Raw genomic sequence first — 26529 nt, forward strand, 5'->3', positions numbered from 1 at the left:
TTGTGGCAGTCAGTGTCACGTTGGAGAGAGCTTACCAGTGGAAGATCCGGCCTGTGACCAAATGACTCCATCTTGGTATGGGAGATCTGGGGATGGAACCATTGTATCTTGTGAAGGCAAGATGCAAACAGATGCTTCCCTGCTCCCTCTGACGACCATCTCTACTGAAGATCAACATCTGAACTACGAGTCATGCTGGAAACCCAGTGGTGACTAATTCTCTCTTGCTTTCTACAAAGACTCTTTGCTTTTATTTCCTATCTCTTTTCTATCACCCGACTTCCCTTCCCCATTTCCCTAAACAACAACAACTTTTAATAAACTCTTATAAACTATATATCCTGTTGTGTCTCAATCTCGCCGTCGTGTGTACGTATATTGAAAGAATATAGAGGCCACTAAGATGGTCAGGGTGCTGGAGCAGCTCTCCTGTGAGAAATGGTTGAGGGAACTGGGCTTGTTTAGCTTAGAGAAGGCTCTGGGGAGATCTCGTTGTGGCCTTGCAGTACTTGAAGGGAGCGTATACAGAGGAGGAATTGCTGTGTCACGGTGTTATCTAGATCAATCTATGTCTGTGACGGGGAGGGGCAGTAGGCTCCTGTTCCCCCTGGCTCCCAGCGTATAGGAATAGAAAATAAGAAAGGGGTAGGGAGATGGGAGCTGGACTCAAGGAAACAAACAGAGAAGTGGCAACGATCTAAGGAGGAAAACTTATTATTTTACTAATTACAATCTAATGGAAATTGAGGCTAATAAGCCAAGTAAAATAAAAGGGAAAGAGAGAGAGAGGTTTTCCGAAGACCGAGAAGCCTACTTTGAAACTGAAGGTGCCACGGCTTGGAAGCACACCCAGACTCGCTACCAGGCAGTTTGAGAGAGAGACAGCATCACTTCCGTGATGTGTTTCCCTCTCTGACTGTGAGACCCTCTGGGACATGTACTTGTTCTCTGTGCTCTATATGATGTTATGATGTGGAATACCAATAGAAAAATGTACAAAACCATGACATTGTGAGGGTGGGCAGTGATAGGACAAGGGGGAATGGCTTTAAATTCAGACAGGGAAAGTTTAGGTTGGATCTTAGGAGGAAGTTTTTCACTCAGAGGCTGGTGACGCACTGGAACGGGTTGCCCAAGGAGGCTGTGGATGCCCCATCCCTGCAGGCATTCAAGGCCAGGCTGGATGTGGCTCTGGGCAGCCTGGGCTGCTGGTTGGTGACCCTGCACACAGCAGGGGGTTGGGACTGGATGAGCACTGTGGACCTTTGCAACCCCGGCCATTTCATGATTGTATGATGGGTGACATAAATCGCTGTCTGATTATTGTTGCAATATGCTTCTTTTCATGTGCTCTTAACCAAATACTGCTGGTGTTGCCCTGGGTGTCCTGTTTGGGGTCGTATCCTGGTAGATGCTTTACGAATACAAATGGTGCATAAAGGCCTGTATAGTTCATTAGGACCAGATCTCATGTCCATCGATAGCAGTATTATATAGAAATAATATACCTTTACATATATAAAAATGATAGACCTTTCAGAAGGGTATATAAATGCAGCACAGTGGACAAACATATATTACTCTGTCCACCTGTTTGACAAAAATGTATATATTATTTTATACCCTGAAGCAGGGGTTTTAATATTCCTTCAACAATATTTTGATATAATCATCAATGACTATAACTGCTCTGCTCTGGATCTTCTTGTCATCTTTCTAAATGTCTGCTCCATTTTTTCATCATGTTGGACCAAAAATATAGCGTGGTGATGAACTACACAGGTCTGTTTTGTGCTGTAGATGCTTAGCCCTGGAAGTTTATCAGTAAATAAGAGAGATGAAAAATCCACTTTAGAGAGAGGATTAGGTAAAAAATTCAGCTTCTTGAAAGTAATCTGAGAGGTACTACTGACGTATTCGCCAATTAACCTGACTTATCCCAGGACTTCAACTGTCCCGGGGAGAGAGACACAAACATGGATGCCATCATGTCTTCTCTCAATATATTGCTCTGTCACACACCTTATATGCCATCCTAAATCCCGCGCAGACACGTACACCCGCTACGCAAAACCCGATGCACGCGAGAGAACCTATACACACACCTACCTAAACCCGCAGCCCACTAACTCTTAACCTACAGGCCTAACTCAGCTATTCTAGAACACTCCATCTACTCAGAACTACTGTATGCACTCATAAATCCTCGCAAAGACAACTTAGCACCCCAACATACTACAGAACTCTGTGATCAGTGGGAGGTTGGCACAGGTTTGCTGTTAAAAATGGCACTTTCTGCCCTTCTGTGTCCATGGGCTCCTGAAGGATTTGTAAATCCTTGTGCTAAAGGTGGATGAGGCTTGCACATCTCCTGCCACCTGATTATTACCTGTGCAGATGGAACATATCTCTGGGTTCTGCCTGCAGGTAGCAAGGACAGAGCAATCCCACATGGACAGGGACTTGCCAAGGTATAGCTGAAAGCAGGTGGTAGATAAGATGAATTGCCTTCCAGCAATTTGCAACCAGAACGAGGAGAAATTTCATATGATAGTGAGCTGCAGTTCCTCCTATCAAACCTGACCTGGTGCTAAGCCTTCTAACAGCTATTGTCTCGGACCATTTAGAAGAGAGAGTCCCATTCAGCATTTCCTGTCCCTGCTGTTACCTGGAGGCTTTTTGCTGTGCTCTCACTGCTCCTTTCCATGCTGATCTTTGGGATGCTGCATTGCTGTAGCATCACTGAGGAGCAGTTAGAGAATCACAGAATCATCATCATAGACTCATAGGATGGCTGGGGCTGAACAGTACCACAATGATCATCTAATTCCATCGCTGGTGGCACCGCAAAGATGAAAGGAAGAGGCTTTGTGTTATAGGAGCATTGCCATGCAGTGCTGATTGCCTATAGGGTTTCAAGCAAGGAAACACCAAAATAATAGATCAGAGCACCCATGATTTTGTGTTGTGTTCACGACAGTATTTGGCCCCTTATTTGCTATGGTGAGTTTCATTTGCTGGAAACCTTCATCTCTCTTTTAAATGATCATTCTTTGGTTTGAATCAAGCTTTAAATGGGAGTCAGTGAATGCGCTCCTGGATTTCTGTATGTGTTTGCCCGGTGGGATAGGTTGTAGTTAAGTGAAATGCATGGTGTAAGCAAAGAGAAATTGCTGTATGCAAACCATAATTTTTGCGTACTTACTGTTTGGAGTGCTGATGAAAGGGATGTATCACAGCATTTTTATCATGTCGGCTGCTCTCCCTGTCTCACTGCCTGAAGGGTGGCAAAGGGCCCCTTTCATCTGGAGGATTATGAGGCCATCATGGTAAACAGCAACACCTGGTTGGGTTGACATTGTTGGAGCTTTCATCTTTTGTTCGAAGTTTTGAAGTGTTCCTTGTGGTTCTTTTGTTCCCCGAGTCATGACTTGATGTTTAGCGAGATCAGGGAGGAGCAGCTTCTTGCTGGAGTCATTAATGTGGATGGGGAGGGGAGAAGACAGTGGCCAGCTGAGTGCTTCCAGAGTCCCAAGGTTGGGGATGGCCCTACAGGTTTGGAGCTCAGTTCTGGCTGCACAGAGGGTGCCTGGATCTCTGCTTCTGCTGCTTTCACCCCAACAAATGCTCCTTAAGAATGAAATGCAACATGCCGCTTGGCTTCATACCTCTTAATCCCAGAACAGGAGTCCATCCACAAGCGGATGAGAGAAACTGACAACAAAGGACTTAGCAAAGAGACACTGACAGAGTCAGTGGGCAGTGCTGCCAGTTTCTGCCTGCACTTGTAACCAACCACCCAGCCTTGCCACCATCACACTGGCTTCCTGAGCTCATTCATTTACTCTGGGGGGTGCCTGCAGGGCCTGGAGCGTGCAGGAGTGGAACGGGAGGCTGTCCATGAGGCACTGTGCTCGGGGGGATTTCCCTGGCTGGACCATTGCATGTTCTCTGCCTTGCAGCCTCTGAATGCAGACAGAGCCGGATCCTGGTGGGCGAATGCCAAAGAAATCTCTTAGTTGGTAGCCGAGTCTCATACTTGCCTTTATGATATTCTTTTAACATCAAAGTAAGATTCATATATAAAGCAGAGCACCCAAGAATATATCTCTAGTAATGGTGACAGTGAAATGTCATTTTTGGATGGAATGTTTTTATTTCCCTTCCTTTTTAGTCTCACCTTTTTTAGTTTTCTATCCACTGATTTTGCCCAGAATTTCCAACCTGTGGAAATATATTCCCGTGTTTATTTAGCACTGCTGCTTTTCCTGTGCTAGCAGTATGGATTTAGACATTGGCTCATCCTTTATGCAGTTCAGAGAATGACTTCAGGAAAAGTCCTAATCCAGCAAAGGTGGATTCTTCAATAAGGAAAAATACAGCTCAGATTGCAAGAATAAAGATGGAATGGGTCTTTGCTGTGTTCTGCCTCTTCCAAGCATGTAAGATTTTTCACTCAGGGGTGGTGACCCCAGCACTTGCTCTTGTTGAACCTCATCCCATTGGCCCCAGCCTATTGATCAGCCTGTCCTGGTCTCTCTGTGGGGCCTGTTTACCCTAAGGCAGATCAGCACTTCCTAACAACTTGCTGTCATGTGCAAAATTATTGAGGGTGCACTGGATAGATGCATAATGCAAGGGGCTTTGACTGGTTTGCCTACAGAGGAACCCACATTGGTGATTCTCTGAGCAGCAGCAGCAAAGCCTCACATGTGGAGGCTGACCAGATTGCAGAAGGGGAACAGGATACAAACAGTTTGAGGAGCTGCTTCACTGACATTTCCAACACTGTTTTGGTAAAGGCCTTCGCTAAGCACAGTGACCTGAGATAAGCACAGAGTCAAGTTTAACATGCCTGAGAGGAGGATCTGGAGAGGAGGATGTCAGAAGTGCTCCAGTGTTACCATGATGACTGGCTTCCCACTTGCCCCCCATTGTAGTTGCACTGCTTGGCACTGGAAGGCACCAGCCTGGAGCTCCGGCTGCAAGGCTCCGCCAAATGCAGGAAACAACAGACACCCAGAGACTGGTGAAGGGTCCTAAACCAACAGGCGGTACCACCCTCATTTGTAAATACAAGTCACCAAGCCCTGGCTTAGGTGAGCCAGGATCCTGTTCACAGGACTACAGACTTCTGTGGAATAGCCATGTTCTTCTTTCTTTTTTTCTTCCTATTATAAATTTTGCAAACAGATCACTTAACCCAGAGCAGAACAAAACCACGTGTAATTAGCTGTGAAGTAAGTGACACCATTCAATTCATGAGAATTTTGTTTTCTGCTTGCTCAGAAGCACAGCACTCAGCACAGGAGATGATCTGCAGTAAGAAAGGAACACATCTGACACATTGGAGTCCTACTGGGATTTGGCAGTTTATTTCCATGAGCTGATTGTCAACAGTGGGGGAATTAATGACCACGTTATAAGCAGTGTGCATCTGCACACAAGCACTTATGTTTGGCATGTATAGTGTCACACGTGGAATGAAATTAATTACAGAATTATGTGCAATTATGGTTATAAGTGTAACACATTAAGCAGTCTCTTGCCAACTATTTAATGTATGTACTCTCAGTAAACTAATTTCTTTCAAGGATTCACAACTCTTTTCAAACATATACTTCAATTTAAGCAGTTCCTGGAGTTAAAGTGGTTGACTTGTGATTTATACTCTGCTGATGGGGACATTTTTTTTTATTTTCATGTCCTTTTAAACTGCTTATTGTAAAGATTTCTTCCCATTGCAGTGTCACTTCTTGTGCCACTGTGCCACTTCTTCTTACTCTGTTCCCTCATTTTTTAACTGACTTTCCCTTTGTATTGTCCTGTCATTATACGTACCCAGAACAAACAAGGTATGGAACAGTGTCTGTGGCCTAGTATTGTTCCTGTGAGTGCTCAGATAAGAAGTGCAGAAGGCAAGCAGCACCCTCACCCAGCATCCCCATGTCTTATCAGTAAGATGAACAGTTACCTAGTTCAAACATACAGCCAAATTTTAAAAAGAATTTAGGTACAAAATTATACATGGCTGCTTAATACTGTTAGGATTTATGGGATGTCACTGGTTGTGCTACATCATCCAGCACAACTCTATCACACACAGCCGTCTGCCATTGGTTTGTGTCTTACTGTATTGTGGTTGGGATGGAGTAATTAAGGTGAATAGACCCAGGGTTCCAACACCCCCCAGGGGCAGCCCCAGGTCCTGCAAGAGCAGCTCCGGCCCTGCTGCAGCCCTCACCATGCCACTCACGTCACACTCTCAAAGAGCAGCTGCAATTCCAAGGAGGGTTATTTCATTTGGCACAGAATCTTTTTTAAATGGGTCGCTTCCCAGACTTATGCTGAACAGCAACGAACAAAATTAACTTGTAGAATTGTGTGTAGAATTATCATGACCAGTGTTCTAGCTGTATCAGCCAGCAACTACATCCCTAAGATGCAATCGTTATTTCATTTTTGTAAGCCCCTTCCCCATTTTCAGATGTCACAGAATGACAGAATTGTAGGGGTTGGAAGGGACCTGCAGAGCTCATCGAATCCAGCTCCCCTGCAAAGCAGGCACTCTACAGCAGGCTGTACAGGTTGGCATCCAGATGGGTCTTGAATATCTCCAGAGAATGAGACTCCACAACTCCCCTGGGCAGCCTGTTCCAGTGCTCCATCACCCTCACTGTGAAGAAGTTCCTTTGTATATTGGTGTGGAACTTCCTATGCTCCAGTTTGTGGCCATTTCCCCTTGTCCTGTCCACACAGACAAATGAAAAGATGGTGGCCATGTGCCTTTATCTCCCACACTTAAATGCTTATAAACATTAATCAGATCCCCTCTGAGTCTTCTTTTCTCAAGGCTGCACAGACCCAGGTCACCCATTTCCTCATAGGAGAGATGTTCCAGGCCCTTTATCATGTTTGTGGCCCTCAGCTGGACTCTTTCCAGACGATCCCTGTCTGTTTTGTACTGGCAGCCCAGAACTGGATACAGTACTCAAGAACCGGATACAGTACCATATACGTATTTTTTACTTCCATAACTCAACACAACCTTCTGTTTGGGAGACAAACAGCAACTGTTTGTGATACACACCTGCAGTGTGTATCGGTGCTTTTGACTGAGTGAAAATTCATACATTCAAAATATGATTGCCAAGAATATAAAAGGGATCTTAGGCAGCTTCTCTTCCCAGAGTTTCATCACTGGCTGCTGAGCTCATAGACAGAGCTGTGTTTGACGGGGGCAGTGCCTGAGCACTTCACACAAAGTGGCCAAGGAGCAGTGCTGCATTTCTGCATGGCTGCATTTCTGCATGGCTGCATGGCTGCCTTCAGTGCTGCAGGAGCTGTCAGTGCTGGTTGTCTCCTGGCAGTTGGAGCCATTTGGGCTCCCCAGGAGTAATTTTGCAGAAAGCCTAAGAAAAGAGAAAAAGCAGTGTGTTTTTACAGACAGCCTTCTAGGGAGAACAAAGCGCTTCCCTTGATTTCTGCACATAATTTAGGGATAACTTAATTAGTTTCACTGAAGTCATGCTAATTTACCTTAGGTAAAAATGATTCTCTTTCTCCTTTTGTGGAAAGGCAACAGTGTAAATTTCCTGATGTTAATTAAAACAGAAGCAGACTATACCTTCATGTATTCAGTGCAAAATAAGCAAGACTAGAACACAGCCCAAATTCCAGATTACAATCACTGGCATGGTCACTGTTTGGCACAGGCATCCGCAGCAGCTGGGATTTCTGCAGCTGGCTGATAGAACAGCATAAGGAGGAACGTGTTACAGAGGTGCTTGAGAACTGCGTGGGTTTCTTTCCATGAAAATATCAGAGATTTGGGAAAGCTTTTTTGAGGGGCAGGTGCTACAGAGAGCCACTGTGCCAGGACCGTGGGGAGCTGCGTGGTGGGGTCACCATAGGACATAGAAGGTTCCAAGTTGGAAGGGACCCACAGGGATCACACAGCACCACCCAGACCTGGTGTCAGAGTGGTGTCCCAACACTCCCTGAGCTCCGGCAGCTCGGGGCTGTGCCTGCTGCCCTGGAAGCTGTGCCATGCCCACCGCCCTCTGGGGCACAGCCTTTCCCTCACCCCCACCTGCCCTCCCTGACACAGCTCCATGTGTTCCCTCAGACCCTGTGGCTGTCAGAGAGCAGAGCTCAGTGCTACCCCTCCACTCCCTGTGAGGAGCTGCAGGGTGCCATGAGGAGCTGTAGGGATGCCATGGGGAGCTTTAGGCTGCCATGGAGCTGCATTCTGACATGAGGAGCTGCTATGAGGGAGTCATAGGGCTGCCTTGAGGGATAACTAAACACAAAGACTACTAATACGTTTCTGTTATTGTTTCATCTGAGGATCTCTATAAAACAGTGTAAGAGATTATTCTTTCACACCATTGTCTCAAAGTTTGCTGAGGACACAGATGGACAAGTCCTGGTCAAGGGTTGAGAAATCCTTTGTCTAAATCATAGAATCATAGAATTACCCAGGTTGGAAAAGATCTTGAAGATCAAGTCCAACAGCAGCCTAACAATAGTACCCTAACACTAACAACCCTTTGCTAAATCATATCCCTGAGCACCACATCCAAATGGCTCTTAAACACATCCAGGGATGGCGATTCAACCACCTCCCTGGGGAGCCTATTCCAGTATTTAACAACCTTTCTGTAAAGAAATGTTTCCTAATATCCAACCTAGGGACACATATGGACAAGTCCAGGCAAATCACAGTCAGAGTTGATGAAATATTTTGTCTGAAGATTTGCAGTCCAAGGGCAACGATAGAGAAAGAGATAAGCCACAGCTTAGTGGCTGGGAAGCAGTCTTTTCTCAAGGGAGATGCCATCTCGGGGGTTCTGCACATGGCTCTTACCCAAGTACCCAGGAATACCACATTGGCAGAAGAAGGATAAAAAAGGGACCAATAAACATGACATCAGGTGCTTCACAACATGATTCCTGCATGCTGATAGACTCTCCTGAGCCTGCTACCTGAAACCTGCCCCTTCCTCTTGGGCCTGCTCTGTCTCTACCTGCTTGCTGCCTAAGGCCGGCCACTCTGCTGCTGCTCTTCCCTGCACTTTTGCCTTGGGGCATTGCAATGGCATGCAACAGAACACTGCTAGGTCTTGGTGGTGACTATCCCTGCTTTATGCAATTTTTGCTTCTTTCCTATATTTCCTATTGCCCACTTTCCCTTCCCCATCACCCTAATTCATAATAGTTGCCAGTCCTCCCCTTCCCCATCTCCCTGATTAAGATTTGTAATAAGCTGGTTGGACCACCATTTGAACTCTTTGTTTCTTAATCTCATGTCAGGTATACATATATCAAAGAACCTCCTCTCCTTCCTATGAATTGGAGCAAGACAAACAGCTGTAATAAATAATGGTTTTCCTTATCAACATGTGTGGGATCGCAACCTTCCTTCCTTGCAATTACCCTAGAATAACGATTTTCTGCTAACTCCAAGTGGGCCTCAGCGTGAGTTTCTCAGATCTGAACTTTACTTGAGGATAATCAGGGTTGTTTAATTTCTGAGCAGCAGCTTCACTGAGGTAATTGATTTGTTCTTGAAATCGTGGTTTCAGGGAAATGCTCTTTGTAATTTCCTCAGCTGATATTTCATGTTGTGTAAAATTGCAGCTGTCACACTGCTTTGTATCACAATATGGTTTTCAATGGAAACATATCACCAGCTACAAGTGATTGTTGAAGGAAGTTTAAAAAAGGCACAGAGAAAAAGAACCCTGGAACTGTGTATTCTTTGAAAAGCTATAGAAAAATTCATGGCAAAATACACTGAAGTCTATGGACAGCAACTGTACTAATCGCAGTTCATGGAAGTAATATTTTTTTGATGAATAATGTATGCAGAATGAAACTTATTCAGTACAGTTCATCCTTTAAACAATGCCTGCAAAGATATGACAAGCAGCTGGAGAGATCTTTGTGGTGTGTGTTAGCCATGAACACAAACTACCAGTAAGCTATTAGGGAAAGTGCAAATCGTCCTTTACCTTACAAAATCTGTGTATTACAGAAACACACAAAAGGCTTAACTGGAGCTCTGCTAGCCAAGCGATGGTACATATTTTCAACATCTATGCCCTTGTGTATTTTCAAAAACCTCCTAATTTGTAGCACTTAGAGACCAAGGCATGATGGGCAATGGGTGGAGTGAAGCAATGCTGCGTGAATGAGTATTGGCAGCTGGGTGAGAGGTGTAGAATGGGCATTTTATTCCTCTATCCAGTTGCCCTCTGGGATGCCAGGCCCTTGGCAGATGGACATGGAAGGACATAGAAGAGACAGAGGGCACAGCTGAAGTGAGGTACATTTTGAGCAGGCACAAGATGACGCTATTGGCGAGAGGATGGCCAGGCACTCTGCTGGAGCCCAAGGAAGCTGTGGGTTCTCCATCCCCAGTCAGAGTCGGAGCTGGACTGGCCCACGTCTGCAGTGGAAGCAAACCTCCAGGCTGGCCACATCTGAGCAGAGGACTGGAATTGCATTCTTCCAAAATTTGTCTAACATTTTTTTTGTGTGTGATTTGCTGTTCTTAAATATACGTATATATTACACATGTTATATAAACATTTAATTATTGTGTATTTGTATACTTAGAATATATCATAGAATCACAGAACAGTTGTCTGGAGGGACCTTTCAAGATCATGTAATTCCAGCCCCTCCAGAATTGATTGCCATGTGCATACTAAATATGTATACATCAGCTATGTAGTTGCTCGTTTCTCAAAGGACGCCATGAGTATTGAACTGAAAATCTATCTGTAAAATGGAAGTATGATTGAAAACCACACCAAGATATTTTGAATCCAGTGATGTTTCTTATAATAGAACTAAAAGAAATCAGGCTTGCATGTCACCCACAATCTAACAAAACGTGTTTCTATCACATAATCTCTAATTCTAGGGTTTGACCAGTTTCATTTTATTATTTCAGCTTCTGCTTTTAGCTGTAATGTTTTAAAACTTCCATTGGAGATCTCTTGGTTTGCTTCATTTCATCTCATTCTATTCCTCAGTTTTAGACAGTGACTATAGCAAAGAATGTTTCTGATTTTCCTGAAAGTCGTCATTTACTCACAGTGATTTCTGACAAATGCTCTGTTGTACAGTTTCTTTTTTATGATGATTGCATGGAATGTGCATATCACCATTATTTCCTTTAAGCCATTTGGATGAAGATTTGCTTGTACATAGACAAAAGCTGTATACCTTGGCTTTCTGAGTTTTGGTTGCATTTATCTTGCTTCATTTTTCCATTTAAGGATTACTCCATGTTTAACCAGCATGGAAATAGCACAGAATTTGGAGGTTTATTAATATCTATAATACAGAGCATTTGTGTCTGTCTCATGCATTGAATAAGATGATAGAAATGGGAAAAGATAAATGACAGGATTTTACAACTGATGTAGCAGCTGTTTTTGTGATGGAAAGCAAAGCCATTTCAGTCACTCTTTAATATGATTGGGCGTAGCAAGGTTATGCACTTGAGGAAGAACTGACAGAGGGAGCACTCTTAATAAGGGACAACTGAATTGTTGTGTACGAAAGAAGTGTGAAGCAGAAAGAGAGCAGTGAGACTGAGCCAGAGGAAAGCCTGGAGCCTGAACCTGTTGAGCGTTAAATCCCCTTCCCAGGAATGTGACTCATTTGTAGCAATCCATGTTCCAAATCAAACCATCAGCAGACACATCTGCCTTAATCAGGGAGTATCTTTTCCAGACATTTTCTGCACTAATGGGACACATTTTCTGTTCATATTTTGATGGACAGAGCAGTGCAAAAAACAGTCATCCTAAGTGAATATTTATTGTTGTATCTGACATTATTAAATGCCAAGCAGACATTATTTTACTGCTAGATTTTTAAAAAGATTCAGAAACACTCTGCAGATTAATGCAATTCAAATATAGGTATTTCAAATGCATAGTGATATTCACAGTAATCAGTATAAAAAAAAAATCAAATCAAGTCAAATCAAATCAAATCAAGCATTACTCCTCCGTTTTCACATACTGAGTTTCCTGGTAAGGCTTACAGCGTCAGGATACGATGAAATTCTTTAAAAGACCAAAATGAACAGCCACTTGTTTAATTGCTGTAGACTTTTATGCCAGGTTAGACCTATATTTGTTTCATCATATGGGAACAGTCCCATTCTATCCCAGACAGCCATTTTATTGTGAACATTGCTCTGCACTGCGAGACCACACCTATGCCAGAGGTACTTGTTTTCTTCCTACACATTAACTAACTTTGGTTGTTGAGCAGCATTGACACCAGAGGCTGTTGGGCTCCTTACCACAAAACCATTCCTCAAGAGAGGCTGAAATACAGTCTTACCCATCACTCTATGATACAGTGCACAGAGGGAGAGAACAAAGAGGGAGACAAAAAACTGAAAAAGAGAGCAAGAAAGAATATCCTCCATGTGATCTTCTGCTTTGTGTTGATTAATAGCATTGCTTGTTCTGCATGACAGTTACTTCCAGTGTGAACTGATAGATCATCCAGGGATCTTACCCAAGCCAGTTACCCATTAACTCGTAAACAAAGTATAAATATTAATTAATAATTCTTGGTTTTACAAAGTAAAGGACCCATTAAAATCAGGCAGCATGGAGATTTCATTTAGAAACACCTGCTGTCTCTCTGACTAGGCTCCCATAGGCAAGGTTCAGTGCGACGGCAGTGTCTTTTGAGGGTCGTTGGATGCCTGGGAAGCAGCAGCAGCACTTCTGTACCAAAGTGTTTCCCTTCCCCTATGCATATTTTAAATAAGGTGAACGTGCCCTGTCACTCACCAGCTCCATCAGCTCCTTATCTTAGCAGCTAATCTTGCTGCAGGTAGTAAAAAAAATTACTGCAAGCTATTAAGTTTCTACTGAAATGTCAAATTCTGTGGAGTCTTGAAAAGAAAATGAGTGTATAGTCCCATTCCAGCTAGACAGATTGAGTTTGGTGTCCACTATGAACTTAAAGATTCACTCTCCAGATTGGCTAATTCCTTGAGCATTAAATGCCCCAAGAAAGGGAGCAAACATACTATTAATAACTCTAATGGCTAAAAAGCATATTATTTTCAAGTGATTTGTTAATCAGCATGAGTTCTGCCTACAGCTATTGCAATCAGTCATCTTTCTCCAGTAGTAGCTAGTGTCTTAATAAGGAACAACAAGGGATTTGGAGGAGCTAAAATTGTTCAGGCTCGAAGGACGATAACAGAAATTATTAACCAACTTGGATAAAAGCCACCAAACAAGATGGGAATACTATTGGAAGGGCAGATTGTAAAGCCTCATTGGAAACAGACAGAGCCAAAGAATGAGTTTGTGAGAACGTCTGTTCCGAAGCTGCTTCCCTCTGATGAAATTCTCATCCATAGTTTAAAATGGGAAGAGGAATTTTCTTGCATAAGACATCAGTGAGTCATGGCTGTGGCTGCAGGAGGGACCTTGGATTTCTGGTTGAGCCTGGGGTGATGAAGCTGAGCCTGGAGTCCCCTGCAGTGCCCTCAGAGCTGCCCGCCAGACCTTGGTTGAGTTCTCAGCTAAGCAAACAAAATGATGATAATTTGTTCCTTAAAAAAAGAAGAAGAAAAGAAAAAGAAAAGGAAAAAAAGGAAAAGAAAAAAAAAGGAAAAGAAAAAAAAGGAAAAAGAAAAGAAAAAGAAAAAGAAAAAGAAAAAGAAAAAGGAAAAGAAAAAGAAAAAGAAAAAGAAAAAGAAAAAGAGAAGAAAAAAGAAAAGGAAAAAGAAAAAGAAAAAGAAAAAGAAAAAGAAAAAGAAAAAGAAAAAGAAAAAGAAAAAGAAAAAGAAAAAGAAAAAGAAAAAGAAAAGAAAAAAGAAAAGGAAAAAGAAAAAGAAAAAGAAAAAGAAAAAGAAAAAGAAAAAGAAAAAGAAAAAGAAAAAGAAAAAGAAAAAGAAAAAGAAAAAGAAAAAAGGAAAAAAAGAAAAAGAAAAAAAAGGAAAAAAAAAAGAAAAGGAAAAGAAAAAGAAAAAGGGGGGGGAAAAAAGGAAAAAATAAAGAAGGTTCTTTGCTGTTTATGCTTCTTTTTGTCCTTCAAAGCAAAAAATAAAAATAAAAATAAATAAAAAATTTGGGCTTGGCCCCAAAACTCCAGCATCCAGGAAGGGTTGTTATGACAGATGTGGTGAGCACCAGAATATCTGTGGGCAGGGGAAGTGAAACCATTGGAAGAAATTGCCCAGAAGTTGTCTAATTAAACAATTTGTGAAAACATTGTTGTCGTTGCCTCAGACAGCCTGGTTTGTGTGAGTAATTCAACGTTGTGTGAAGGCTGGATGAATGAATCTAATCTGTTTGAAGCTTCTGGCTTTATTGGTAACATTTTATAAATAAAATAGCAATACAGAGGGCTGTAGAATCCCAGTGCTCAGGTGGGATGCACATGATGAGATGCAGGTAGTGGACTGTAGAACACCTTCTGGGCAGGCACCCAGCACCCAAACCACAGGACTGAAGGACACAGCCCAGAACCAACGAGGCCACTTTGCAAAGCACAGATGGGCTTTCTAGGATGTATTTTTTTCTCCTGCACTTTTTAATTACTTCTTAAATCTGGGATCTTTTTAAAGCAAGTCAGGAACATTGAATTACCATTTTAGGTTTTTTGTTTGTTTGTTTGTTTGTTCATTTGTTTGTTTAGAATTATTAAACTGTTTTTATTACATTTTCAGACTTTCTATGGAATAATAAAAATTAAAAAGCTTAGATTGAGAAACAACTCTACAACATTTATTAGATGACTGGCATCTATGAACATAAGATTTCTTCATGAAATTTTGTTAATGAACCCACAACAAGCAGGGGAGCATTTTGGTGCCCTGATGTACACAGGTGGTTTCCCAGCAGGTGGCCAGCACTGGCATTCCTGCAGTAATTGATTAGCTCAGGTGTACAAGTACAGCACTGATTGATTACCTATTAAATAACACTCCATTGCATTTCTTTCAATTATACAACACAGGATAGCTGTTGCCAGCCAAGAATTCCATGATATCAGACATATTGATGACTTATAATTGTTTATTTGCATTTGGAGCTGAGGACTTGGAGCAAACCTCTGTGAATGGCCACGAGGAGCACGTCTGTATCACACAGACAGTGTGCTGGGCTGGAGGACGAGGGCTTGGATGGGTCACTGGGCTTTGTGACAAAGTACTGTGAACAAAGGGGACAGTCCTCCTGAGCAGGGCTGAGCACAGGATCCTGCCCTGGGCTCCAGGTGGAGACACAGCAGCTCAGGACAGGCTCTAAGGAGGTGGTTCCAGTTGGGGAGGCCCTGCACTGCACACCCACCTGTTGATTTAATGCAGCTGAAAGCTGACACTGCGCCTTGCATTGCTCGTGCAGTTTTAAACACACACAACTCCCAGATACTGGAATTTTACAAGGCCACATGCACATGTAAAGCAATCCTCTTGCTATTCTGAGGCAAAGGGAAGCTCTGTTCTAAAAATCTAACAGCTCTTTATGGCCATGTCTCTCATCTGATTGCTTTGCATCATTTCTGTGATCTCACTTCAGGATGCATTTTGGTTGGCTGTTTGTGAGAGCTTTTGTTAGTGGTGCTATTCTGGGACTGCATCCAACTTGCTCCTGCTCCTCATCAAGACCTCTGAGAGAAGTTTCCACATGAACCAAAGCCCTTAGAAGTCAGAAGTTTGAAGAGGAGATGCTGCAGCCAGTGAGCGGTGGGACATCCAGGGTCAGAACTATCATTACAGGTACAACAACAACTCCACTGCTGTTCCTACAGCCTAGACATGGCTGGGGGGGGGGGGGCGAGAGAAGGGTGGGGAAAGGGGGATCACACATGCCCCATTCTAGCAGCCCCACTATCTGTACCAGGTTGGCAGAGGCTTGAACCCCCTGAGCAGTGCTGGGTCTGCTGGCCTCTGACACACTCCTATCCAGGGCTGACCTCCAGAACAATTCGGCATGAACAGGGGCACCCAGAGCATCAGCAACATAACGAGAGGAGGGGTTGTTCTACACATGCTTCTTTTTCTGAAGAAATCTTTTCGCCATCATCTCCCAGTGTGCTTTTTTTTTCCCCGCAAAGCTGTGATCAAAGTCTTCAAACATATGGCTCCATGGCAAGGCAAGGATTTCCACAAGCTCCTGGACTCATCCTACCGCTCCAGACATCAGCTTCTTGGGCAGTCATACACATGGCTGGGATCCTTTGGGCTGTTTCTACAGAAGGTTGCAGCACTACATTACAGAGCCGAACCACTGCCTTAGGAAAACTATTCAGCAGAAGCAGCTAACTAGTGATAGGATGAGAAGTAATGGCTTCAAAGGTGCGCCAGAGGAAGATTTAACAGCCCTACAAAGTCCATCCTCCTGAAGATAAGAACAGGGGAGAGACCTGAAGAACATTCAGAGCCATACCAGGACTGCATGGTGCAGTGCAGCACAGTCAGGGCGCTCAGCATGGCCACAGTCATTGGGCAATTCCCAGCCCCAGCACCAAGGACTCAGGCTGTGCTGGTGCTACAGAGTCATGAGAGAGGCACTGCAACAGTGGGAGCTCTGCACAGGGGCTGTGCTGAGGGGTGGGCTGTAGGAATGCAGGAGTCATGCAGCCTCAACATGTGTTGGTAGCCATGGCAGGGGGGGATTTGATTCTGCCAGAAGCATCATAGCAGGGTACAGCTCAGGTATGAGGAGACAACAAGGTGTGTGCTGCAGAAGACTGCAAGAGTAAGAATTCGTGAGTAGCCATAGTTATACATCTTGCTGAACAGATTCATTTCCCAATTTTAAAATGGCATTTGTTTTGTCATGTTTCTCATCACCATTAGTGCATAATGGGACACTGTGCATCAGTTTAAATGAATTCATAATGAGTGCTGTAGCAAGTCTATTGAATAGGAGATAAATAGGTGATTATTCTGACTCTGCTCTGATGAATGGGATTACTTATGGAGTTATGTGCCACTTCCACAACCTCTTATGGAGAGAGATACCATAAATCAGAGCAGACTGGGTGACCCATTAGATGTCATAGCCAAAAAAGAGGAGGACTGACTACAAGAAGTAAACCAGAAAGGACTGACAATGCTAGATGCCAGCTAGCACAGATCAAAGAAGACTGATGAAATGTGAAGACATAATGTGGAGACTTGGGTGACCAGGACCCTCTTAAGGGAGTAATGTAAGGATGCAATGAGAAAAGGAAAGAAATGAAGGACTTGAGACTGGTACAAGGCAAGCTTTAGGAGAGTCATGGGCACATTCACAGGAAGGTGCATCCTTCCAGCATTTACCTCTGGGCTTGAGGGAAATGAAATTAATGGTGGGGAAAGGAAGGGAAAGAGCAGGGAGATGCCGTAATATGTATGTTCACTTTTACACAAAGGTAGAAGAAATGAATTAGTGAGAATTTAGCAATGGTATCTAGAAAGTTAGAAGGTAAATGATGTGAAGTGGCCACAGATGTATGATTATTTCCTGAGGACATCAGCTGAATGGATGATGGATATTGTTGCCCAACATTTAAAGAGGGGATGCAGGCTGTAAGAAACACAGAAATGGCTGTGCTTTGGACAGATGATCAGGAACAAGGGAGAATGGACCTGAGGTCCTGGAATCAGAGATGAGAACAGATATCTTGGGTGGAAGGAACACAACAGACAAGGTATAACATCCAGGACACAGTCTGACCTGCTAGCATTAAGAGAAAATGGCATGAGTAGGAGGAGGTGCTGGGCATAAAGTGTGTGATTTGTACCATACAGGATAATAGTTCTGAGAAAAGCACTTCACAGGGAGCATGTCACATTGCAAGGCATCACAGGAGACAGGTAAAGCTGTCATTCAACTACTTACAAAGGCTGACAAAGATAAAGAAAAATTTTCCAAAGTACCCTCTGAAAGCAAAATAAAACTCAATTTCAGACAGCTTAACGATATTTCATCACGTTTTTGTGGACACTGAAGCATGATCAGAACTAAAATTCAACTTGGTTAAGAAGTGAGAAGAGAGATGGGAGTTCCTAGGAAGAGCCCGGCTGATTCATCTGCACTTTGATGCTGGAAGGAGAGCTGATACTAATGTGCAATGAGTAGTTTTGGGACAGTCTCTGGAGATACAGAAAGATCGGCTGAACTTTGGTGGCAAGGACATGCCCCAGGGAACCACCATGTGCCAAGGGAGAGGGGACTCACATCAGGGGATGAGGTCACTTCCCACTTGGAGAGATTTGTTTCACATTTGAAATATTGTAATAAAAACTCTGAAGTTTTTGCTGTGCTGTAAGAGAGATCCTTCTCATATTGGCAATTGTGACATTGTGGGAAACTTCTAGAACTGACTGAGAACAGGTGGTCTAAATGGCAGTGCAGGCTGGCCACAGGATATGTAGCATAGTCTCTGGTGCAAAAAGTAGCAGTGACTTTAGTTTGGCAAATAGCATGGGTGGCATGGAAAGCCTGAAACCACAGAAAAATGCTGAATCATTAATAGTAACTATAAATGACTGGAATGAGTGTATATAAGGGAGAACTCATACATATATTTTAAGAAAACATAAGCATTACTGTACAGGCCTTACTAACAATGAAGTTTGGTTGTATAATGCTGAAATTTTATGTTTGACTAAGAGATTCCCGCAGGAATGAAAATAGAGAAGGGTTACGGCTGCAGTCAGTGACTGTCTGGACTTAATGAGCCAGAAGATATGAACAGAAGAGCTTCTGCGTCAACACGATGAGCCACTGGTCAGACTCAGTATGGATCACATTTGAGTCCCAAAGGCACTGAGCAGTGTACATTCCTCCGGTGTCACAGGCTGGGCAAACTGCTCAGATGTTTTCCTTCTGGATGAATGTCAGTTTTCCAGCTGCAGGGTATATCCCATACTCAGAGAGTCGGCCTGGTATTGTCCCCCATAGCACTTCTGACCAGAGCTTCTGTCCTTCCCAAACACTGCTCTAAATACATGTCTGGCTCCTGACCCACAGAGCAAGTGGGTCGCAGTCAGACTGCAGTGATATGCCCCCACCTGGAGATGAGCAGGATCTCATGGTCACAGCAGGATATACCCCAGACTGCCAGCACCCTGACAGGCAGAAAAGATGTTCAGGCAGAGACAGACAGTCAATGAAGTAGTCCCTCAGAGACTGAATACATGTCCCAGGTGTAAGGGATACTACAAGAGGACCATGAGAGATTGCTTGACAAGTTGGCAGTGCGGTGCTGCCTGAGATGGAGCTCACATCTCCTTACTGAAGGAGTGACAGATACGGTTAAAAAGAGTTGGAAGATGCACATTGCACTGTGTCCTAGGGTCCTAGCAGCAAAGACTGCCCTTATTTCTGTTGTCAAATACACATTCTCCCCCAAGGGCAGCTGGTATCTTACATATGCCAAGCACTCAAAAATGCCGCTCTGTCACCGTGTCATGGTCTGGTCTCATAGAGAAGTTTATTAGAGTGCCTCTCTATTCTTCAAAGAATAACTCTGTATCATTTACAGAAGGCTTAGGAATGCCATGTGTAATGTGTGCTTTAAGTATTTGTTTGTTCTTACTTGAGCGTGGCTTTTGATGTAGGTCTACCCATTACATAAAAGCCAGTAAGCTAGAAAAGGATGAAAGAAAATGAAATGGTCTGTATCATATCATTCTGTATAGTATTTGTGTATACTGAATATTTCATTTATTCTGTAATCTGCAGATAGTTTGAAATTGAAAAGCCAGGCTATTGCAATGGCAGCCCTTTTGTTCTTGGAATGAGTTTGGCTTACTCAAGCAAAGCAAGTGAGCACCTGATTAAAGGCAATATCTATCTTTAAGGAAAAAGGCTGTCATTCTGTTGAGCTATTGAGCAACTCCCAAATTTATTTAGCACTGTACATGACAGGAGCATGAATGGACTTCTTCCTGTGAGATGCACTCACATCCATGGCAAAGTCAAGTCCCCACTGTCCTGTCACTGGAGGGGAGCCCAGGAGCAGTGGGGGCTCTGGGGCATATGCAGACACAGCACTTGGGATGTGAGCACACAGAGCAATGCCCAGAGTCCATGGGGTAGGAGAACCATACTCAGGACACAGGTTCAGGGAAAACCCGAAGTGATGTGCCAGAAGAAATACCACATGGGTAGATGAGTGGGATGTGCAGCCTCAGAGCAGTAATCCTCGGGGCTGGAAATGAGAGGATCTGGATAGGAAATGTCCCATCCCTGGAGACAGCCCTGGGAAACCTGATCTAGCTGTGGATTTCCTCATTCACTGCAGGGGGGGTTGAACTAGATGGCCTTCAGAAATCCTTTCCAACTCTAAGGATTCTATGATTCCAAAAAGGAGAACCAAGTCACAGAAAACAACCCAGTGCATGGGATACTGGCTGAGCAGGACCATAGGCAACCCAGTGCCCTCAAAGTCTATGGTGGTAAGAAACTCTTTACTCACTGCAATATTCCTGGAAATCTGGTGTTGTTCCTAAAATGCAAAGCATGGCTGAGATTTCCTGGAATGAGAGAAGAGAGTGAATGTCTGGAGAACAAGTGGTGCTTCCCTCCTCCCATATATATACATATGTAAATAGCTTGTGACCCTGAGAAAGGCAATTCACAAGGAAAAGTGAAGAAGATACATAAAAACCTTTTAATCTTAGCAGGAAAAGATGCATTATGGAGAATGAACAAAAGTGTTCTTTCCATAGCAAGAGCTTCTATTTTATTTACTTACTTCGGTTTAAACAATAACTTGTTGCTTTCTTATTTTGAGACAAGATGTAGGATTCAGAACTATGATGATCAGAAACGTGGTTAATATTCAGCACAAAAGTGCAGAAGGCTGATTTTTTTCACTGAGAGAACTTCACACACCCCAGCACTTCACTGGAGGCTGCTAACCCTGCAGACAGTCCCACAGCCAGAGTAGCACCGCCCCTCATCTGCTGGGAGGGGCACTTCAAGTTCTGAATGCTGAGGTACAAGTAAGCAAAGAGCACAAGGAAGAGGAACAATCCCCACCTTCTGGAATTCGCACCCAGCAGGGGGCCAAGGCACTCTAGGACTCCTCTCTCCACTCATTGCTTCCTTGGCAGCTGGAGAAGAGAAGGAGAGTCACAAGGAGCCACGTGAAAGCACTGCAGCATCTCTCCAGACTGCATTCATCAAATCCCACAAGCTGAACCTAGCTCTCTTCTATAGCGTGAACTGTGTGCTCAAGAGCAATGCTCTATGCAGGCAGGATGCAGAGGCAGGTAGTCAAGTAGAAAAAGATGGACTGTACAGGATTAGCACAAAAGACACCAAGCTGAGTGTTACGGTTGACATGGAGGAAGGAAGGGATGCCATTTGGAGGGACCTTGACAGACTTGAAAGGTGGGCCCGGGTGAACCTAATGAGGTTCAACACAGCAAAGTGCAACGTTTTGCACTAGGGCCAGAAGAACCCCAGGCACCTGTACAGGCTGGGAGGAGTGGTCCTTGAGAGCAGCTCGGCAGAGAAGGACCTGGGGGTCCTGATGGACAAGAGACTCAACATGAGCCAGCAGTGCGCTCTGGCAGCTTGGAAAGCAAATGGTATCCTGGGCTCCATCAGGAGAAGGGTGGTCAGCAGGGATAGGGAGGTGATTATCTCTCTCTACTCTGCTCATGTGAGGCCCCATCTGGAGTACTGTGTCCAGGTGTGGAGCCCTCAGTACAAGAAAGACATGGAGATTTTGGAAAGGGTCCAGAGGAGGGCCACGAAGATGATCAGGGGGCTGGAGCACCTCCCCTATGAGGACAGGCTGAGGGAGTTGGGTTTGTTCAGCCTGGAGAAGAGAAGGTTGCGGGGTGACCTCATTGCAGCCTTTCAGTACCTGAAGGGAACCTGTAACCAGGAGGGGAGTAAACTCTTTGAAAGGACCACTAATAGCAGGACAAGGGAAAATGGTTTTAAGTTGAAAAAGAGGGAAGATTCAGGTTGGATGTTAGGGGGAAGTTCTTTACTAGGAGAGTGGTGAGGTCCTGGAACAGTCTGCCCAGGGAGGTTGTTGATGCCCCGTCCCTGGAGGTGTTCAAGGCCAGGTTGGACGGGGCCCTGGGCAACCTGATCTAGTAAATGTGGAAGTTTGGTGGCCCTGCCAGGCAGGGGGGTTGGAGCTTCATGAACCTTGAGGTCCCTTCCAACCCAGGTCATTCCGTGATTCTGTGAAAAGAGACTGAGTTGGGGTATCTGAGATCCTCATGAGAACCAGCAGTCAGATCTGGCACACCCAGACCAGTCTGGTTACAAGAGAGGGGAAGAGGCCAGAGAAGTCCCATTTTTAATCTCACAGGTTTTATAGGATTTTAGGCAATATCCATGAGATTTTATTGAGCAGAAAGAATTTTTACATTTCTGATTGCAACAGTTTCTGAGATCATTCTGCTCAAATCTCATCAGACCTCTGTATTCAGAAGTTCATCTGCTTGCAGAAAGTGATCAGACTTCAGCAAAGTGAGAGTACAAATGGGAGGAAACAAACATGTCAGCTAATGGACAATGGAGCCAGGAGTCTTAGCAGTAATCAAAGAAAAGCACTGTGAGCAGTGCAGGAAAGTGACATACCCCTCTCAATATTATAGATCAGCTTTTACTGAACTCAGCAGAGCTGTCTCAAGCTTTAACTCCAATGATATCTGCAGAGCTATCACTACTTTCAGTGTACCTTTCAGTGAAGGTGAAATAACGTCCACAAAGAAAGTGTAACTCCAAAGCGAAAGGCTGAGCAGACACTTCATACAGAAGCACAGCTCCTGGCCCATGCACTACTCACTGCTTGGTCCCACTGGGTGCAGGACTCACCTGCAGGCCAGACCTAACACATCTGGCAAGCACGGTTCATCAGACTGCTAATGGAAAGCAAAGCTGCCCATTACATGCTCTCTGATGTGCTGCAGATACAGAAAAATGAACATATAAAATAAGATCACTATCAACTAATTTCCCATTGGTGTTTTTTGTTTTTTTGTTTGTTTGTTTTTGTTTGTTTGTTTGTTTTTTAAATAGAGAAAACTCTCTGGAGAAGGGAGAAAGAATGTTTAAATATTGATTTAATACAGAGAATGGTCTGATGGTAATACATTTTCAGAAACACTCTTAATGGAAGGCTCCATCACAGTCATACACTGCTTCTAACAAATGCTTGGGCAGAGTGTTTCTCTCATTCCTGAGGTATAAGCACACAGAACAAAGCAGAAATTTTTCTCTAACTCCACAGTTATACTATGTTCCATGGGCTGCATCTGGCCTGTGGATTGTTGTTCCTGATCTATATGTTATTTTACCTCACTTTATATTATCTTGCTCCTGTTTCTTTAAGATATTCCATATTTTAAAATGTCATGTTTGTGTCCTTTAGATTTGGCATAAGAAGCAGCTGGAACTGGGCTATCTCCTCTAGCTGAAGTAGGGCTCATTTAACACAACATATTTCACTTCTTCCCATATGCTGCACACCCACAGCATTACACAGCTATTTTTCCTCCAAGAGAAAGCACACCCAACTCACAGCCTCCACACCTGTTTTAGCTCCTGTATCCAGACTAATCAAAAGAGGCTCCACAGAAGATAAGAGAGCAGTCAGACATCCTCTGTTTACTGATTTACACATCACACAGCCTAGCCTTGTGAAAGCAATGTTGAAGAAATGTAATCGGTTTATTTGCACTGTGACAGCCGCGTAAACCACAGAAAGGAATGTGACAAATGAAGCCATCAGCTGTGCTGTGCAGGGAGTGAATACATTACACTTCCAATTACCAAAGTAGATAATACATTCCTTAAATAGGCTGGCACTGAAGCCCAGAGCCATTGTCATGGCACCACTGAGCATCCCTAGCAAGGCACTGGGTGAGAGCACTTCCCCTGAGGACAGGCCCCAGATGAGGCAGGAGGTGATGGCCAATCTGGGCTCATGAGGTGCTATCAGGGATGGGGCTGACACCACACATAGGGGTGGCAGGAGAACAGGGGCTACACAGTGCATATCACTGCTGGAGCAGTTGGGGTTGCTGTAGGGAGAAGTCCTGGATCCAATGATCCTGACATCAGAGATACTCTTGTGGCATTTAAACTGATAGGACCCATATACAAAACGATTCAGGCAGCTTTTGCTCATTAAGGGATACAGTGTGGTACACAGCAGCCCTGAAAAATCTCTGCTTCTGTCTAGCAAACACTAAGGGCCTCTGAGCCACTAATCTGACTTTAAAGTTAAGAAGTTAAAGCATAGTGCCACTTAACCTTGCTGTGAGGAGACTGCATGCCTTCATGCATCTCAGCAGCTATGCTCCTTGGTGCTCTGTCAGTGAACCCCATGGCTATGCAGTGCAATGGGCACTATGTGCTTGGGGCTGCATGGACACTGCACCCACCCGTCTGAAGTAAGAACCCTGACCTCCTAGTAGCCACCCCATGCCCCCATCTCTCCAGCTCCTGAATTCTTCTTCACACTGCACTGTGTTCCTCCAGCTGGGACCCACAGCTCAGAAACTGGACAAGAAATGTCAGAGCCATGTGGATTAAAAGGCACCTCAGGAAATTCCCCCGCTTTGTACAGGCCAGCAAAAGTTCTGCTGCCACCGAAGTTGTCATTGGCTGTGGAGGGTGGAGGAGGGGGGAAGGCTGGGCAGTGTTTCTAGAGGCACACAGCATACTTGTGCTGCTCACAGCAAAGAGGACCTTAGAGAGACTGAAGCTGTGCAGCCTCTTAGCTTCTCGTTTCATAACCCATTAACTTTACACTGTCCAGACTGCCTGATCCAGATGAAAGGTCTCTGATTATCTTTCCAGGTAAATTAATGCCTGACATATTTTGTTATTAGGCTTTGAAAGGCCTAATAAATAAATTTACTAGACAATTTCTTCATTCAGTATTGCATTTTAAACCAACAGACAACAGCAGAGAAATGGTTCATTGAAGCTAACTGCCAAATAGCTGGTATCATGATGCAAATCAACCCTGAACAGTGCCCAGCAACACTTCTGGTCCACCTCACAGCACACAAATACAACTCCTGCACACTGCCTTCTTTGTGCACAGGCTGCTGCAGTCTCCATTCAGCTGAGCAAAGGCTCAGAGTTTCTGTCCTCCCCCTTTCAGTACAGTTATCCCTCACTGGGGGCACAGAGCACGTACAGTCCAGTGGTCCAGTGGAGAGGCCACAGCCCCCAGAAGTGTGAGGAAGGGACTGGGCTGCACCACAGCAGAGGTGGGTGCTGTGCTGGGAATCATCTTTTCTAAGCTGATATTGCAAATGGACCACTGAGATGATCCCTCATACATCAAAGCCTGAATTCCCATTAGCTGTTGAAAACTATTTAAAAATTACTCTCAAAATACTTCTCCTTAGTTCAAAAGTAGACAAGGCAGATATTAGAGATGTCAGAGAAGACACTTCTTTATTCCCAGTGGAAATGTTATTTGTACCTTCTAAACACCAGAGCTATTACAATAAACAATTCCATGCAAATAGGAGATATTTATGAGCAAAGAGGCACTCATGGGAATGAAATTATGAACACAGGTTCTTATTCTTAAAATAGTCCCTATTTTATGCAGATTAAAATTCTCCCTTGAACTATTCCCGTCCCTGTTCCCACCCCAGCACAGGTCAGGAGGAGTCAGCCCCAGGCCATGCCACCCAGCCCCTGCCTGGCACAGCTGGGCTCCTACCAGCCGGATCACCAGCTGCTCCAGGCTGCAACCAAACCTGCTGCCTCTGGTGTGCCTGTCATGCTTATCACTGGTTAACAGGCCAAGAGAAGCTGCTGAACCAATGTTCTTGGCCTGTCTCACAGCAATCTCATGCAAGTCTCAAGTAGTAGTAGCCATAAATGATTAATTTTCAGCAACATGAGACAGGACTCCATCTGCATTGCTCTATACCATGGCTGTTACTATATTCTGTTCTACAAGATTTAGTATTAGCCTCATGCATCTGTGAGAAAGATTAAACAAACAAACAAAAAAATAAAAATAATTAAAATATCAACCAACACAAATGACCATGTCTAACTGAGAAGCAATGATTTTGAAGGAAATGAGTTTTAAGATACCACTGAAAGTTGCTAACAAATCTGAACCCTTACAAATACATCATCAAAATGCATCAGGAAGAGATACTTCTACTCAACAATTCCATTTGATTGTTTTGAATTTGGTTCTAGGAAGGCTGTTTTTTTGTTGTTGTTGTTGTTTGTTTTTTTGAGGGAGAAACAGAAAGAGAGAGGAATACTTAAACAAAATATCTTGATAATCCATGAGCTTATGTTTGGAAGAAAAAAAGGGTACTTTGAAAGAGTGACCTTACAGCAAATTTGCCAGTAACAGTGGTATTTCCCAGGCAACCAGCACTGCACGTGCCCTCAGCTCTGCCCTGGGCAACAACTGGCACAAGCAGGTCAGGACCTGGGCAGCAGACATCCACACTGCCATCAGGCTCCCACCTGAGGGTAGCCTTCCATCCCTCCAAGATGGTTTTTACTTGGG

General features: G+C 44.1%; 1 long non-coding RNA gene across 1 annotated transcript in view; it reads right to left on the reverse strand.

Annotated features, from left to right (window-relative positions):
* Positions 1–5353: 5353 nt before the first annotated feature.
* LOC146759307 (uncharacterized) overlaps positions 5354–26529 on the reverse strand; it is a 29327-nt gene continuing 8151 nt past the window's right edge. Inside the window, exon 4 of the long non-coding RNA XR_014932253.1 lies at positions 5354–7412. This is a non-coding gene — a long non-coding RNA (uncharacterized LOC146759307). The remainder of the gene's footprint in view (positions 7413–26529) is intronic.

This window comes from Coturnix japonica, chromosome 10 (assembly GCF_054131305.1).
Source record: "Coturnix japonica strain WE chromosome 10, WE-NBRP24, whole genome shotgun sequence".
Classification (NCBI taxonomy): Eukaryota; Metazoa; Chordata; class Aves; order Galliformes; family Phasianidae; genus Coturnix; species Coturnix japonica.